We start from the raw sequence: 16,926 nt of genomic DNA, 5'->3' as shown, positions 1-16,926 counted from the left end.
AACCATTGATCCACCTGTCTATTTCTATACCAAAATCATGCAGATTTTATTACTAATGCTCTGTGGTATAGCTTAACATCAGAGACAGTGATGTCTGCAGAAGATCTTTTGTTGTTCAGGATCATTTTAGCTATCCTAGATTTTTTTTTTGTTTTCCCATATGAAGTTGAATTTTTTCTTTCAAGATCTGTGAAGAAGTGTGAAAATATTTTTGATGTGAATTGCATTGAATTGCTACTGGTAAATGTCTATTCTCACTAAGGTAATCCTACTGATCTATGTGTAGAAAAGATATCCCCACCTTATATTTTCCTCAATTTCTGTCTGCAGAGGTTTAAAGTTCTTGTACAGGTCTTCCACTTGCTTTGTTAGAGCTGAGCCAAGGTATTTTATGTAATTTGTTGCTACTCAGATAGTTACTGTTTCCCTAACTTCTTTCTCAGCCCATTTATTGCTTAAGTAGAGGAGGGCTACTGATTTATTTGAGATCGTTTTACATCCATTCACTTTGTTGAACGTGTTTATCAACTGTAGGAGTTCACTAGTAGAATTTTGGCTTCACTTATATATACTATCATATCATGTGAGGATAGGGATATTTTATTTCTTTTTTTCAGTTCTATCCCCCTCATCTCTTTTAGTGGCCTTATAGCTCTAGTTAGAACTTCAAGGAATCATTGAAAACATAGAGAAGAGTGAACACACTTGTCTTGTCCCTGATTTTAGTGCAGTCATTTTGAATTGCTCTCCATTTATTTGATGTTAACTATCTTCTTTATGTTGCCTTTACTGTGTCAAGGTATACCCCTTTTATCCCTATTCTCACTAAGATTTTTATCATGAAGTGGTGTTGGATTTTGTCAAATGCTTTTTCAGCATCTACAAAGGATGTCCACACCTCCCCACCCTGACCTTGCTAAATCTCCAGACTCCCTAGGTCCTCAAATTTCTCCAGGATTATGTGATTCTTCTCTCACTGAGGCCAGGCCAGGCAGTCTGCTGTATATGTGTCAGGGCCTCATATCAGCTGGTGTGTGCTGCTTAATTGTTGGCTCAGCATCGGAGAGGTCTCAGAGGTTCAGGTTAGTTGATACGTTCAGTTTTCCTCTAGAGTAGCCCTCCTCCTCAGCTTCTTCTACCTTTTCCCTGATTCAACCACAGAGTTCACCAGCTTCTGTCCTTTGTTTGAGTGAATCTGCATCTGTCTCAACTGCTTGTTGGGCCTCTCAGAGGACAGTCATGCTAGGTTCCTATCTGTAAGGACACCATATCATCAGTAATAGTGTCAGGCCTTGGAGACTTGCCTTGAACTAGATCGCAATTTGGGCTCATCTCTGTGCCTTCTTTCTCTCAGGCTACTCTCCAGTTTTGTCCCTGCAGTTCCTTCAGACAGGACTGATTTTGGGTTAGAGTTCTTGATTATGGGATGGTAACCCCATCCCTCCACTTGATGTTCTGTCTTTCTGCTGGAACTTTGCTTTACAAGTTTCCTGTCTACACTGTAGGGCATAACAAGTAAAGTCCCTCCCTTTGAGTCCTGAGTCTTTCAGGTCTCTGGTACATTTTACAGGTTCTTTCCCACCTCCTACCTCTGGAGTTGGCCTGTTTGAATTCTTCCTGCTAACTCTTAGGGTTTCAATCTTGCTCCCCCAATACCTGATCGTGTTCCCCTTTTCCCCTCCATGTCCCCTCTTCCACCCAGGAATTCAATGAAAATCTCCCTCTGATTGCTTTCTTCTTCCCAAGTGGGAATAAAGCGTCCTCATTTAGGCCCTGTGGCTTATTTACCTTCTTTTTGAGTTCTGTGGATTGTATGCTGGGCATTATGTACTTTTTTGTCTAATATCCACTTATTAGTGAGTACATGCTATGTCTTTTGGTCATTTGGACTGTGCCCTCATAAAATGCGTTTTCACCTTTCTTTCTCTTTCAATTTTGTGGGATGAATTGAGAATTTTTGGTATTAGCTTTTCATTGAATGTCTGGTAGAATTCTTCACTAAAACCATCTGGCCTTAGACCGTTTTGGTTTGGGAGACTTTTACTGATTGCTTCTATTTCCTAAGGTTTATCTGACTATTCAGATAGTCTGCCTGATCTTGATTGCCCTTATGTAATTGGTATCTGTCTAGAAAATCATCCATTTCATTTAGATTTTCCTATTTTGTGGAGTATAGGCTTTTGAAATAAGAACTTATGATTCTTTGAAAATCCTAATTGTCCTTTGTTATTTCTCCTCTTTCATTTTTGATTTTGTTAATTTGGGTGCTTTCTCTCTGCCTTTTAACTAGTTTGGATAAGGTTTTGCCTATCTTGTTTATTTTCTCAAAGAACCACTTTTGGTTTTATTGATTCTTTGTATTGTTCTCTTTGTTTCTAGTTGATTGATTTCAGCCCTGAGTTTGATTAGTCCTTGTCATCTACTCCTCCTGGGTATATTTGCTTTGTTTTTTTTCTAAAGCCTTCAAATGTACTTTTAATTCCTTAGTATATGAACTCTCCAATTTCTTTGTGAGGGCATTTAGTGCTTTGGACTTTCCTCTTAGCATTGCTTTCATAGCATCCCATGCATTTGGGTAAGTTGTGCCCTCATTTTCATTGAATTCCTGCAAGTCTTAATCTCCCTCTTTCTTTAATTTTTCTCTTGACCCAGTGATTATTGAGTACAAAGGTTTTCACTTTCCATGAATATTTAGGCTTGCTATTGTTTCTTGAATCTACAGTGATCTAATATGCTAAATGAAGTTACTTCAATCTCGTTTTCACTAAGGTTTGCTTAGTGACTGATTATATGTTCAACTTTTGAGAAGGTTTCATGAGGTTCTGAGAAGAGGGTATATTCGTTTGTGTTTGGGTGAAAGGTTTTATCTATATCTTGCAGTTTTGAATCATAACCACTATAATTTTTATTTCCCTGTTTTGTTTCTGTTTTGATAACCTGTCCATTGTTGAGGGTAGAATGTTGAGATCTGCCTCTATTAATTTGTGGGGTTTGATGAATGGTTTAAACTTTAGGAATATTTCTTTTACAAAAGTGGATGCCCTTGCAGAAATGAGATGCCATTTTGGAGGATTTTTACTTTGCAGAGAATGAACTCTTTTGAGGTGTCTTCTGATAAATTTTAGGTGAAAGAATATTCTTTTGGATATTTGAATGGGTACTGTAGTTTCTTGGGTCTATTTGCATGGAAAAACTTTTTCATGCCCTTTATACTGAAATAATGATTATCTTTGTGGTTAAGCTAGGTTTCTTGTATACAGCAGAATGATAAATTCTGTTTATGTGTCTATTTTGTTGACCTGTGTCTTTTTACTGGGGAATTGAGCCCGTTGATGTTGAAAGATATTAAGAACCAAAGTTTGTTTCTCTCTGTCATTTCCATGGTGGTGGTGGTTGAATGTGTGTTTGGTCAGGGGAGTGGGGCATTTCTGTTCTGCTAGTTTTAATGGTGAGAAGTTGTTTATTTCTTGTGTTTTCTTGAGTATGTGTAGCCTCATTGGGTAAGAGTTTTCCCTCTAGTATCCTCTGTAGGTTTGTGTTAGTGGAAAGGTGTTATTTAAACTAGGTTTTGACATGGAATATCTCAGTTTCTCTATCTATGGTTAAATTTTGCTGGTAATAGTAGTCTGGGCTAATATCTCTGTCTCTTGGTCTCTGCAAGACATCTTCCCAGGCCCTTACTTTTAGAGTACAGATGAGAAGTCTGGTGTAATTCTGAAAGATCTGCTTTTATATATTACTAAGCCATTTTCCCTTGCTGCTTTTACAATTTTTTCTTTGCTTTTTATATTTAGTGTTTTGAATATTGTGTGGAAGGGGAATTTTCTTTTCTGGTCCAATCTGTTTGGTATTCTGTAAGCTTCTTGTATCTGTATAGGCATCTCTTATTTAAAAAATATTTATTTTTATTGAATATTTTATGTATTCCCATTTCAAATATTATCCCTTTCTCCGCTGCCATGACCTTCCCTCCTCCCCATCCATCTATGAAGGTGCTCACACTCCAATTATCTTCTCCTACCCACCCACTCCTACCTCACCACCCTGGCATTCCTCTACATTGGGAAAACAAGTCTTCACAGGACCAAGGGCTTTTCCTCCTATTGATGCCAGACAATGCCACTCTCTGCTACATATGCAGCTGGAGTCATGGGTACATACATCTATACTCTTTGGTTGGTGGTTTAGTCCCCAGGAGCTGTGGGGCATCTGGTTGGTTGATATTGTTGTTCTTCCTATGGAGTTACAAACCCTTTAGCTCCTTCAGTTCTTCCTCTAACACCTCCATTGGGGTCCCTGTGCTCAGACCAGTGGCTGTTTGTAAACATCCTCACCTGTAGCAGTAAGGCTCTGAGAGAGCCTGTCAGGAGACATCCATATAAGGCTCCTGTCAGCAAGCAATTCATGAAATCAGCAATAGTAACTGCTTTTGGTGGCTGCATATGGGATGAATCCCCAGGTGGAGCAACCTCTGGATGACTTTTACTTCAGTTCCTACTCCATTCTTTGTCCCAGTATTTCCTCCTGTGAGTATTTTTGATCCCCCTTCTAAGAAGCATCCTCATTTTGGTCTTCCTTCTTCTTGAGCATCATATGGTCTGTGAATTGTTTCTTTGGTATTCTGAGATTTTGGGCTAATATCACTTCTCAGTGAGTGCATACCATGTGTGTGCTTTTGTGACTGGGTTACCTCACTCAGAATGATATTTTGTAGTTCCATTCATTTGCCTAAGTATTTCTTGTAGTCATTGTTTTTAATAGATGAATAGTACCCTATTTTGTAAATGTACATTTTCTGTATCCATTCTTTTATTGAAGGACATCTGGGTTCTTTCTAGTCTCTGGGTATTATAAATAAGGCAGCTAGGAACACAGTAGAGAATGTGTCCTTGTTATATGTTGGAGAATCTTTTGTGTGTATGCCCAGGAATGGTATAACTGGGTCCTCAAGTAGCACTATGTTCAATTTTCTAAGCAACTGCCAGACTAATTTCCAGAGTTTTTGTGCCAGTTTACAATCCCATCAGCAATGGAAGAAGAGTGTTCCTCTTTCTCTTCATCCTTACCAGCACGTACTGTCACCTGAGTTTTTGATCTTAGCCATTCTGACTGGTGTGTAGTGGAATCTCAGGATTGTTTTGATTTGTATTTTCCTTTTGCCTAAGTTTGTTGTACATGTCTTTAAGTGATTCTTGGCCATTCAATATTCCTCAGCTGAGTATTCTTTGTTTAGCTCTCTACCCCATTTTTAAATAATATTATTTGGTTCTCTGGAGTCTAACTTCTTGGGTTCTTTTATGGGATGTAGGGTTGGTAAATATCTTTTCCAAATTTGTTGGTTGACATTTTATCCTATTGACAGTGTCCTTTGCTATAAAGAAGCTTTGCAATTTTATGAGGTCCTATTTGTCAGTTCTTCATCTTAGAGCCTAAGCCATTTTTGTTCTGTTCAGGAAATTTTCCCCTGTAACTATGTGTTAGTTGCTTTCAGATATAGAAGACACAGTTGAAGAAATCAATACATCTCTAATAGAAAATTCAAAATAAAAAGTTAAGGACACAAACATCCAGGAATTTTGGAACATCATGAAAAGACCAATTCTTTTGTATTAGTTTCAGTGCATCTGGTTTTATGTGTATGTTTTTGATCCACTTGGACTTGAGCTTTCTACAAGAAGATTCTTTAGCTCAGGGAAATTTTCATATATGATTTTTAAAAGGTGTTTTCTGAGCCTTTCAGGTGGAAATATTTTTATTCTTCTATTCCTATTATTCTTACATTTAATCTTTTCAGAGCTAGACAATGCTCTGAGTCTGAATCTTATGTCTCGGAACATGGTGCTGAGAAGAACCAGACCTAAAGTCTAATTTTTGAAATATTGTATATACCTGTAGATCAGTAATTATAATTACTTTATATTTCCTAGAATGTTTTGTTGAGTGATTATAAAAATGTAATGACAAAGGCAAATCATAACCTTTTAAAAATAGCATATATAAAGTTTTCCAAAAAATCATTAACACAATACATCATTAAAACAGTATTTTGCACATTTGCATTCCATCAGAAATAGCTTGCAAACATTTAAAATTAGCTATTTCGTGCCTAAATAAAAACTGAAACAAAAACAAATTTACCTTAACATAAATTCATTGCTGCTAGTCTTTTCTTGTTCTTAAATTTCCCATTATATCAGTTTTATTTTATTGATTTGTGTTCATAATTCAGTTTGTAGCTGATGTGTTAATCTGTCTGTTAAATTCTTATTTTTTACATTTTTTCTTTGTTTGTTTTTAGATATTTTTATTTACATTTCAAATGTTATTCCCTTTCCCAGTTTCCCATACATAATCCCCCATCCCATCGCCCCTCCCCCTTCTTCTATGAGGGTTTTCCCCATTCCCAACCACTCCACTTTCCCACCTCCCCACCCTGACATTCCCCTACACTGGGGGGTTAGTATACATTCTGCTGTTCTTCAAAATTACTATCCTACTTTTACTGTAGTTTTACAATGATTTCAATTGAACAAATATTTAGGTAGTTACTGATTTGTACATCTTTATCTGATTCTGGCCCACTATTTTAAAAATAATATTCTTGGATTCTTGCTTTACATCTACTTTCTGTATAGTACCTCGATATGTATCAAGGGTATAGCAAAATTCAATTTTTGATGTTTCCTCATTTCATTTAAAACCTGAAATAGCATCAGTATCCAGAGTTTTCACATTTTTTCACATTCTCCTGTTTATATGTATAATCTTTCTTTCATTAAAGATAGATATTTCATATAATATATTCTGATAATTGTTCCTCCTTTTCCATCTTTCTCACATATCCTTCCTGTCTCTCTACTCATACAAATCAATTCCATATGGTTTCTTGCTTCCTTTTATTAGGAAACACCCAGATATATAAAAGTAAAAAAAAAAAGAAAGAAAGAAAGGGAGGAAGGAAAGAAGGAAGGAAGGAAGGAAGAGACAAGCAAACATAAATAGAACAAAACAAAGAAGCAAAAAGAGAAACAGTCAAAGGAAAAGCACTAGAGACATATATAGCCACAGAAGCACAGGCACAGGCAAATATATATATTCCAGGACAGTGCAAAATCAGAAACCATAATATATAAGAAAAAGATGGTCACTTTCTTTGACAAAGGACCTAAAACCATACAGTGGAAAAAAGATAGCATTTTCAACAAATGGTGCTGGTTCAACTGGAGTTCAACATGTAGAAGAATGCAAATTGATCCATTCTTATCCTGTACAAAACTCAAGTCCAAGTAGGTCAAGGACCTCCACATCAAATCAGATACATTCCAAGAACTCAAGAAGTTAGACTCCAGAGGATCAAATAACCATCTTAGAAAATGGGGTACAGAGCTAAATAAAGAATTTTCAGCTGAGGAATGGAGTACTACTCAGCTATTAAAAACAATGACTTTGTGGAATTCATAGGTAAATGGATGGAACTAGAGAATATAATCCTGAGTGAGGTAATCCAATCACAAAAAAACACACATGGTATGTACTCACTGATAAATGTATATTAGGCCAAAAGATTGAATTATCCAAGATCCAATCCACAGACCACATGAAGCTCAAGAAGAAGGATGAGCAAAGTGTGGATTCTTCAGTCCTTCATAAAGGGGGAACAAAAATATTCATAAGAATAGATATGGAGACAAAGTTTGGAGCAGATCATTTGGAGCCTCTTTCTCCTGGAAATCCAGCCCATATACATACAGCCACCAAATCTACACAATATTGCTGATCCCAAAAGTGCATGCTGACAGGAGCCTGGTATAGCTGTCTCCTGAGAGGCTCTTGCCTGAGCATGATAAATACAGAGGCAAATGCTCATAGCAAACCATTGAACTGAGAACGGGGTCCCCAGTGGAGGATTTAGAAAATGGATTGAAGGAGCTGAAGGGGCTTGCAAGCCCATAAAAACAACAATACCAAACAACCAGAGCTCCCAGGGACTATCCAAAGAGTCCACATGGACAGACTCATGGCTCCAGCTGCATATGTAGCAGAGGATGGTCTTGTTGGGCACCACTGGGAGAAGCCTTTGGTCCTGCCAAGGGTGGACCCCCACAAATGTAGGGGAATTTCAGAGAAGGGACATGGGAAGTGGTGGGTAGTTGGGGAGGGGGAACAACCTCATAGAAGTGGGGGTGGGGGGATGGGATAGGAGGTTTGTGGATGGATAACTGGGAAAGGGGAAACAATTGAAATGTAAATAAAAAATCCAATTAAAAAGAAAAAAGAAAAAGATCCTTTTTAATAAGGGGGAAAACAGAAACAGAAAATGCCTAGATAAAACATTCAGAGACAAAAAACAAAAAAAACAAATAAAAACAGAAAAGAAAGGAAAAGTAAGTAAAGGAGAGAGAGAGAGAGAGAGAGAGAGAGAGAGAGAGAGAGAGAGAGAGAGAGAGAGAGAGGAGAGTTCGAACAGAAACATCTTTCCAAAATCAACATCGATTAACACTATTTCTTGTTGATCATCTATTGCTGGTATTGGTGCCTACCCTTAAGAGTGGTTTGAGTACACACTGGATTACATTGGAGCTACTGGATTTCATTTATAAGTGGTTTTCAATTGGTGATAACTTTTGGATTAAGGGTTTAGGCTGGTGTCAGTCCTACTCTCAGTACTATTCTATCCCACACCTGTGTAAGCCCTCTGCATTCTGGTACCATCTCTGAGTTCATAACTGCATGAGGGCATGCTGTGGTTAGAAGACCTCACTGACTTGAATCTCTTCATCCTCTCTGACTCTTGAATCTTTCTGCCTTCTGTTTTACAGAGTTCTCTGAGTTTGAGGGAAAGAAATTAATAGAAACATCAATTTAGAACAGAAAATTCCAAAGTAACCCACCTTCAGGACAATGTCTAGCTGTCAGCTGGATATTAATTCCCATCTCTTACAGGAGGAATCTTCTCTCATTGTCATTTAGCATTACAATCCTTGCTTACCACCTACTAATTTACTATAGTAGCACTACTTTTTAACTTTTTAAGGCAATAAAGTCTTTTGCATGTTTTAGCCTTTGTATTAGTTCCTTGCTATCTTGAATGACATATTTTACCTCCATAGGGAATTTTAATTCTTTCAAAATTCATAATCATCTACACAGAAAACCATAGAGAATTTGAATTCACTCTATTTACAGTATTTATCACTAATTAATATTCATAGGCTATTTTTATTGACCTTGATCACAATGTGTAATATTAAATGTGTACAGTTCTCTCTTCTTGCCTATAATAAATACTCAAAACATTTTCAATAAAAGTTAATTTATAATATACCTATGGAGTGTTGATTTCATTATCAACCTTGCTTCTCTAAACTTGAATCTATACCCTTACATGTTAACTTTAAGTCTCTTCATTAATCAGACAAGGTATATTTCTCTCTACTCAGTTTTGTGCTGACCTTTAATGATGTTGGTGATTTATGACCACATATTTACCATGTCCAGCCTTCAAAAAGCTGTATAAATTTTGAGATGATTGCTTCTACATGATAGAGTATTGGTAAATAAACTTGCCTCGTGTGGGCAGCTATAAATAAATAGCTAAAGCAGAGCTGTACATCCCAGTTAGTTCAGATGAAGCTAGCCTATATCAGTTGAATATCAGACATTAAAGAGCATAATAGCATAGTATATAGCAGATCCCGGTTATATACTTGAGGGCCACCAGTACTAAGTTACATTAAGTCAACCCGCGTTGTTTGAAGAACATGATCATTATCTTAAGCCAATGGCATGAAATTAATGAGGCTGAAGAAAATTCATACAACCAGAATCTGTAAAAATTCCATGCGTTATAGTATTAATGTGTGTTAGTTGAAAGAGGACCCAAGCTACATTTGCTTAATCTGGACTTCTTCCTTGAGCTAAGAATTTGTATCTCTGCCTAATGCATTTCTAAGTTGCCTAATGCATTTCTAAGTTGGAGAAAACATTTCTTCTTTTATAAAGAGAATAAAATCTAGCCTTCTTTCTCCACTTCCACTTATTTTGTTAATAGTGCCAGTACCCTAGGCAAGCCTTAACAAATTCCAACCAGCATTGACTAATTCTTATTACAGCTGCAAGGTCATTCTGTTTCCAAGCATCTTGTAGGCCTTGAGTCCAAGCCTTCTTAGTGACTTTTATTTCAATTACATTTGTCAAGATCAGCTACTCTATACAGTAACATAAGACAAGAAGGTAAACACACTGTGATATTTCTCAATGTGTCACAGTGCTAACAACGTATTCTATTTAAGATTGTAAACTTTTTTATTTTTTAAGAGTGCTAGAGATTAAAGGACATTATGAATTCTGTGTGAAAAATCCACCCACTACTTAACTAGACCTACATAGATTTTTTTAATCCTTTTTCTTTCTTTCTTTTTTTTAAGATAAAAAACTGAAGCTACGAGAAGATAAATTTTAAAATTTGTTTGTAAATCTTGCCTCCATCATGCCATTTTTAATATCCTGCTAGCTTATGTAACTTACCAAAGTTTTTAGTCTTTAAACCTAAAAACCTGCTTTCAGATGAATTTTTCTAATATTTGCAACATTAAAATTTATTTTTATCCACAACTTCAGGTTATATGCTCTGTATTCAAATTTTCTGACTACCTGCAAGTATCACCACAATAAAGTCTTCCATCTTTAAAACTATATACTTCGCATTCAACATTTGTGCTAGTAACATTTTGATTGAAGTATCTTTGTCAAATGAATACATGGGCACTGCTTCCTTTAAACATGAAAGGAAATACCTTTACTTCAGACCAATGTATTTTCCTTAAGTCCCTATCTTATTTCCTCTTAATTGCCTCATTTGGAAACATATTTAAATGTAAAACAAGAGATACTAAAGTGTTCATCTAGAAACTCCAAAGAGAATAAATTGTTTTTGACAAAGAAGTTTCCTTAATATCAGTTCCTTCAGAACCTGAATTTCACAAAACTGTGAAAATTAATATAATTTAAGTGCTAAGAATAAGGTAAGGCAGCATACAGGTTTCTAATTCCTGAATTCTATTCTAATTATGAATTCATTTATTTCATGTATTATTTTATGTATAAGAGGGCTTTTCCTGAATACGCACACACTATACATACATACATATATATATATACACACACATATATGCACACACACATATATATACACACAATACACACACACACATATATATACACACACATATGCACACACACATATATATATATATTTATATATATACAATATACACACACATATATATATACACACACACACACATGCACACACACACATAAACATACTTATGTTCCTCACACATGTCTAATGTGCAAAGCCAGAAAAATGAGGAAAAGCCCTTGGAACATGAGTCATAGACAGTTGTAAGCTGCCACTTGGGTTCTGGGAAGCAAGTCTAGAACTTCTGCAAGAACATCAAGTATTTTTATTCACTGAACCATTTCTCCTGAAAATCAAATTAAAAGATGAAGACAGATTTATTCCCTATATACATTTGGTATTTCTTTTATTTTAGGTAAATGAAGTCTCTTTCTAAATATAAAGGAGACCCTTAGCAATTAAGTCTTCACTGGAATTGCCAGTCCTGCCTCTCCTTACCTGAAACTTTAACTCTTTATAATGACATGTTTGATTCCTTGGATCTACAGAAAAGTAAATAAGAGATTCAACTCCAAAGAATTCTCCTTTATATTTAAATATACATAATGGCATGCATACCCTATCACTGATGTTAATGAATAATTTAAAGAAAAACCTCTATCAGTCAAAATTTCTGTATTTTGCTTCAGACTAGCATGACAGTTACAAATTCTCTGTTCTATCACATTCCTCAACCAACACTGTAGCAACTAGTTTTTAAAAATTAATTACTTTATTCATTTACATTCTAGATGTTGCCACTCTGTTGCTTTCCCTCCCCACAATTATTCATCCCATTTCCCCTACCCTTTGCCTCTGAGAGGGTGCTCCCCCTTTCCGCCATCTCCGTTCTTTGGGACCTCTAGTCTCTACAGAGTTAGATGTATCTTCTTCAACTGAGGACAGAAGAGGCAATCTGGGGTCTCAGATCAGTGTACGCTCTTTGGTTGGGGGGTTAGTCTTTGGGAGCTTCCAGGGGGTCTAGGTTAGTTGAAACTGTTGGTCTTCCTATGGGTTGCTGTCCTTCAATCCTTTCCCTAACCCATCCATACAGGTCTCCACCTCAGTCTAATGATTACATGCAAGTACCTGTATCTGTCTCATTCAGCTGCTGGTAGAGCCTCTTGCAGAGGACAGCCATGCTGAACTCCCATCTGTAACTACAATATGGCATCAGTAATAGTGTCAGGCTTTGCTGCCCAACAGCCCCACCTCCCAGTAGATTCCAAGTTGGTCAGGTCACTGGACAGCCTTTCTTTCATTCTCTATTCCATTTTTGCTCCTGCAGTTCTTTTAGACAGGAACAATTTGTCGTGGTTTGGTAACAAGTTCCTTCATTTGGGGCTCTGTCTACTATCTACCGGAGACTGTCTGTTCCGGTTCCCTCTTCCCATTGTTGGGCATTTTGGCTAAGGTCACCACCACTGACTCCTTATTTTGTCTCAAATCCCAGGTCTCTGGGACTTTCTAGAGGCTCCTCTAACCCCCCTTCCCAGAAGCTGCATATTTCCATTCATTCTCCTGGGCCCCTGGGCTTCTCTCTGGTTTTCCCCCAACAAACCTGATACCCCTCCCCTCTCCCACCCAGGTCTCTCCCTCCCTCCCTCCTTCCCTCTGCCTTGTGTTTCATTTACACAACCAAATACTGTTCTGTTATTAAGAACAAGGATAACATGAATTTTGTGCTATAATTGAACTAGAAAATATTATACTGAATGAGGTAACTCAGTCCTAAAAAGGACATGCATGGTATATCCTGACTTATAAGTGGATATTAGCCAAAAAGTACAGAATACTCAGGATACAACACAAACCATGAAAAGTTCAACAAGAATGAAGGACCAAATGAGGATGTTTCCCACTTAAAGGAATAACTAAACTTTTTAACAAGAAAGATTATTCAAAGGTAATGAAAGATCTGTTTTCAAGTAGTTTTGCTACTCCTGGAATACATTTCACATACACCCCAATATGTTACTACATAGCGATACTACAAGAATTACTGTAGTAGAAAACTGTATTTTATAAACATTATATTCATCAGTTTAAGATACTCATTATCCTCTCTCCTGGATTAGGTATGTGGTAATCAATGTGATATATGGCGGGCTTCTGTGCCTTCTCAGATATCATGCCAGTTCACTGACTTCAGTTAGCAATAAGTTCACCATTCATGAAACTGAATATACAGACAGCTTTGATGAAAGGAGAAAATGTTTTGAGTGCAAATGTGTACTTACTTTGATAGCTCTTCTTGATATAATCTTTTAAATCTGTCACTATACTGATCAAAGAAAGAGATGCTAACAGTTCAGTTGCCAAATGACCTGGGGCTTCTTCTGACTTAACATGGCTTCTGATAGCATGCTTACACTGCAACATATAATTCATCCTGTGCCTGTGCACAGAAGCCTGTCTAAGTAACTGGCATGTAACTGGCATGCTAATTCCTTCATTAGCTCATCTGAAAATTTCTTCCTATCAAATTATCCGAAGTCATCAATGAGAGATGCCAAGGTAGTGCGCTAAACAAAGGGAGGCTTTCCTATAGAGTAGAGCGAGCCAGAGAAGGCAAAGGGTAGATGGAGGGGTGGGGATGTGGAAGTGACTAGAGTATTTTAAAGAAGAAAAATCATAACAGCATGTGATTGCTTTTTGCTACCCCAAGGCTAACCTCCACTGCTGCTTAGTTCAGGTTATAGTAAATTACATTACAGGAAGTCTAATACTATTGGAAATTTTGCAAGGTGCCCCAGTCTTCAGACAAGTTTAGTAGTTCTTAAACTTCCTCTCATTCAGTAAGCCCAGAAGTAACTTGGCAACAGAAAACTTTTGCTATCAATTTATACAAGTGTTCACAGTGGATATACTCTTATTTCTAGTTCATACTATTGCTTCAAGTTAATAGTATTTTAAGCGCTTCAGAAATGTGCTTGGGAGGAAAAATTACATTTTAAAGTAATTTTTATTTTGTTAAATACTAAAAGTTATTACTACTTTACCTGAAGTATTTATTCCATTCTTCAGTTGGTTCCTTTTCACATATAATAGCCACTAATTGTGGCTTTTTGTAGAGATTGTACAATGAGATAAGAATGTGCATATGACTAGAGAAGCCTTTGTAAAATGTAGATATTCTTGAGACACCTATTGCTCATAGTAATGATTCTTACCATGACTATGTGACAAAAAAGGTTCAAATTCTCTAATTTTTAAGCAACTCTTCACATTTTATATTCTATTTCCCAAAATTTTCACTGAATCTTCAATTTCATAAAAATCTTTCTATGTTAATATCCTGATATGTCTGGAAATAAAAATAATGAGAGTTATTGAGAGTTATAGGGAAGTCATGATTTACACCCTTGTGAAAATGTTCTTAATTTTCCTTAGCAAATTCTGCTAAGGGTCATTTGAAGTTCAGTTCATAAAAAGGCCAATTATAATATGAACTGTGTTGTACACGACTCATAGATATTTTTTAATCTTATGATGTCTCAAATTTAACTAATTTTCAATTTCTTTCAAATAATATATGAAAATGTTTGCTATCTCCCAGTTAAATTTTTTCAACTTTAAAAAGTTTGTAATTATTTCAAAAACTTTTTATTAATAATTGTGTTGGTTTATAGTTCAAATGATATCCCCTTTCCCAGTTTCGCCTCAGCAACCCCCTCCACCTCATTGCCTCTATGAGAGTCTCTTCCACTCAGTCATCCACTCCAACCTCACCACTCTAGCATCTCCCCATGATGGAGCATCCAGCCTCCACAGGACCAAGGGTCTCCCCTCCCAGTGATACTTTATAAGGCCATCCTCACCTACATATGTATCTGGGGTCATGGATCCTTCCAGGTATACTCTTTGATTGGTGGTTTAGTACATAGGAGCCCTGGGTAATCTGGTTATACTATAAATACAGTATAAATAGAATGTAAAACATAACCATCACAATATAATTGACAAAGAACAATGATAAGTAGTCACCCCAATTCTCAGAATTTAAGAACATATATTTTACATCATAATAACCTTTACCAGTACATTCTTGTGGTAAAGTTAGATGAATTTGAGATATCAAGCTCAATTATCTGTCGTATTCACTGTTTTTCTGTGATTAGACTACCTACCTGTGACCATTTGCTTTTATTAAAAGTATACCTGTAGTTTCTCTTTCAGGAAAGGGTTACAGATGCTATAAATGTCTTTATAATTTCCAGATTATTCTATGGTTTTTTTATAAAAAAAATTTGGGATTGGACAACTAGCTTGGATTTGGGCAAAGATTTGCCTGTATTTCAAAGGGACAATTAGAATATTTAAAAGTAAAAGTTTTCTGAAATAAGTTTTGTCACTCTTAAGATAACAAAAGAAAATTGTTAGAACATTGTTTAGTTAAGATGTAGGTAAAATATTAAGGCCTAGGTAAAATATTAGGACTTAGATATAATGTTAAGGACTAAGTGAAATGTTAAGGCCTAGGTAACATGTTAAGGCCTAGGTAATTGTTGCCTGGATAGTAAGCCATTATAAAAAAAAAACAAACAAACAAAAAAAAAAACTTTCTCTTATGCTTCTGTTGTACTAGGAAATTTTCTAGTGCAAAATTTATTACGTATTCTATTATGTTCTATGCCCTTGGAAACCAGACATTATAGAAGTCAGTAGAACTGTTTTGTATATTTACGCACATTAAGCTTAGACCTAAACCAACTACCCAGCAGCACTTCTTGCACTTATGTATTTTATGATACTTGCCTTTGTATGTTGTCTATAGAATGAGCCTCAACAAAGGAGAGACACCTGCACCAATATAGGGAACTATTTGGAATAAGGCTTCCATTTTGAGTAGACCTCCCGCAAAACTGACATCCTGCTTGGCAGAAAGAGACATGTACATGGATAACTGACATCCTGGTTGGCAAGTTAATACATGAATGTTAGAAAAATCCTAGTCTGGTAGACAAGTTAGGACAGGAATATCAGACAAGGAAAGTCCCCTTCCACAGTTGAATACCCCAACCAATGAGAGCTGGATAAGTGTACAACAAAGACATGTTCCTAAGGAAATTTCCTATCCCTAAATCCTAATTGGTGGAATAACTTTCCACAGATTTTTGTAGATTTTAGATTGAAAAACCCTGTGTAAGTCAATGTCATGGCTCAGTTTCTGAATCTGGACCATGGCCCTGTTTAACAAGTCCTATGGCATATGCTAAATAAACTATCCCTGTCTGACTGAGATCAATGTTTGAGTGGTTTGTGAAGTTATTCCTGGACTCCAACAGCCTAAATGTAAATGTCCTGGCCTAATAATGGTTCTGTAGTAAATGAGCTTCAGGCTTTGCTAGAAAACTACTGTTTACTTCCCAATACCCACCGGTGTTGACTTAAAACCACATATAATGCCTGTTCCTGAGGACTCAAGTGCCCTCTTCAGATCTCTGTGGGAACTCACATACATCTACATGTGAGAAAAAGGACCTTGAAATATCAGTGTCTTGAATATTTGCTGTAGGACCCTAACATTGAGTGTAGCTATATTATAAATAAAATACCTTTGGGAAGTTATTAGGTTGGAATACCTCTTCCTCTTGAAGGAAATAATGGCCTTATGAAACAGAAGAAGGATAATTTTTAGTCCTTGTACTGTATTGACACAATAGCTAGGTCCTAGCTATAAAGCCATAATCAAGCCATTCTAAGATATAAACCCTTCAGGCAAATTGATCTTGAACTCCTCA

This window comes from Rattus norvegicus, chromosome 2 (assembly GCF_036323735.1).
Source record: "Rattus norvegicus strain BN/NHsdMcwi chromosome 2, GRCr8, whole genome shotgun sequence".
NCBI classification, from domain to species: domain Eukaryota; kingdom Metazoa; phylum Chordata; class Mammalia; order Rodentia; family Muridae; genus Rattus; species Rattus norvegicus.
Note: the sequence above shows the minus strand (reverse complement) of the source record.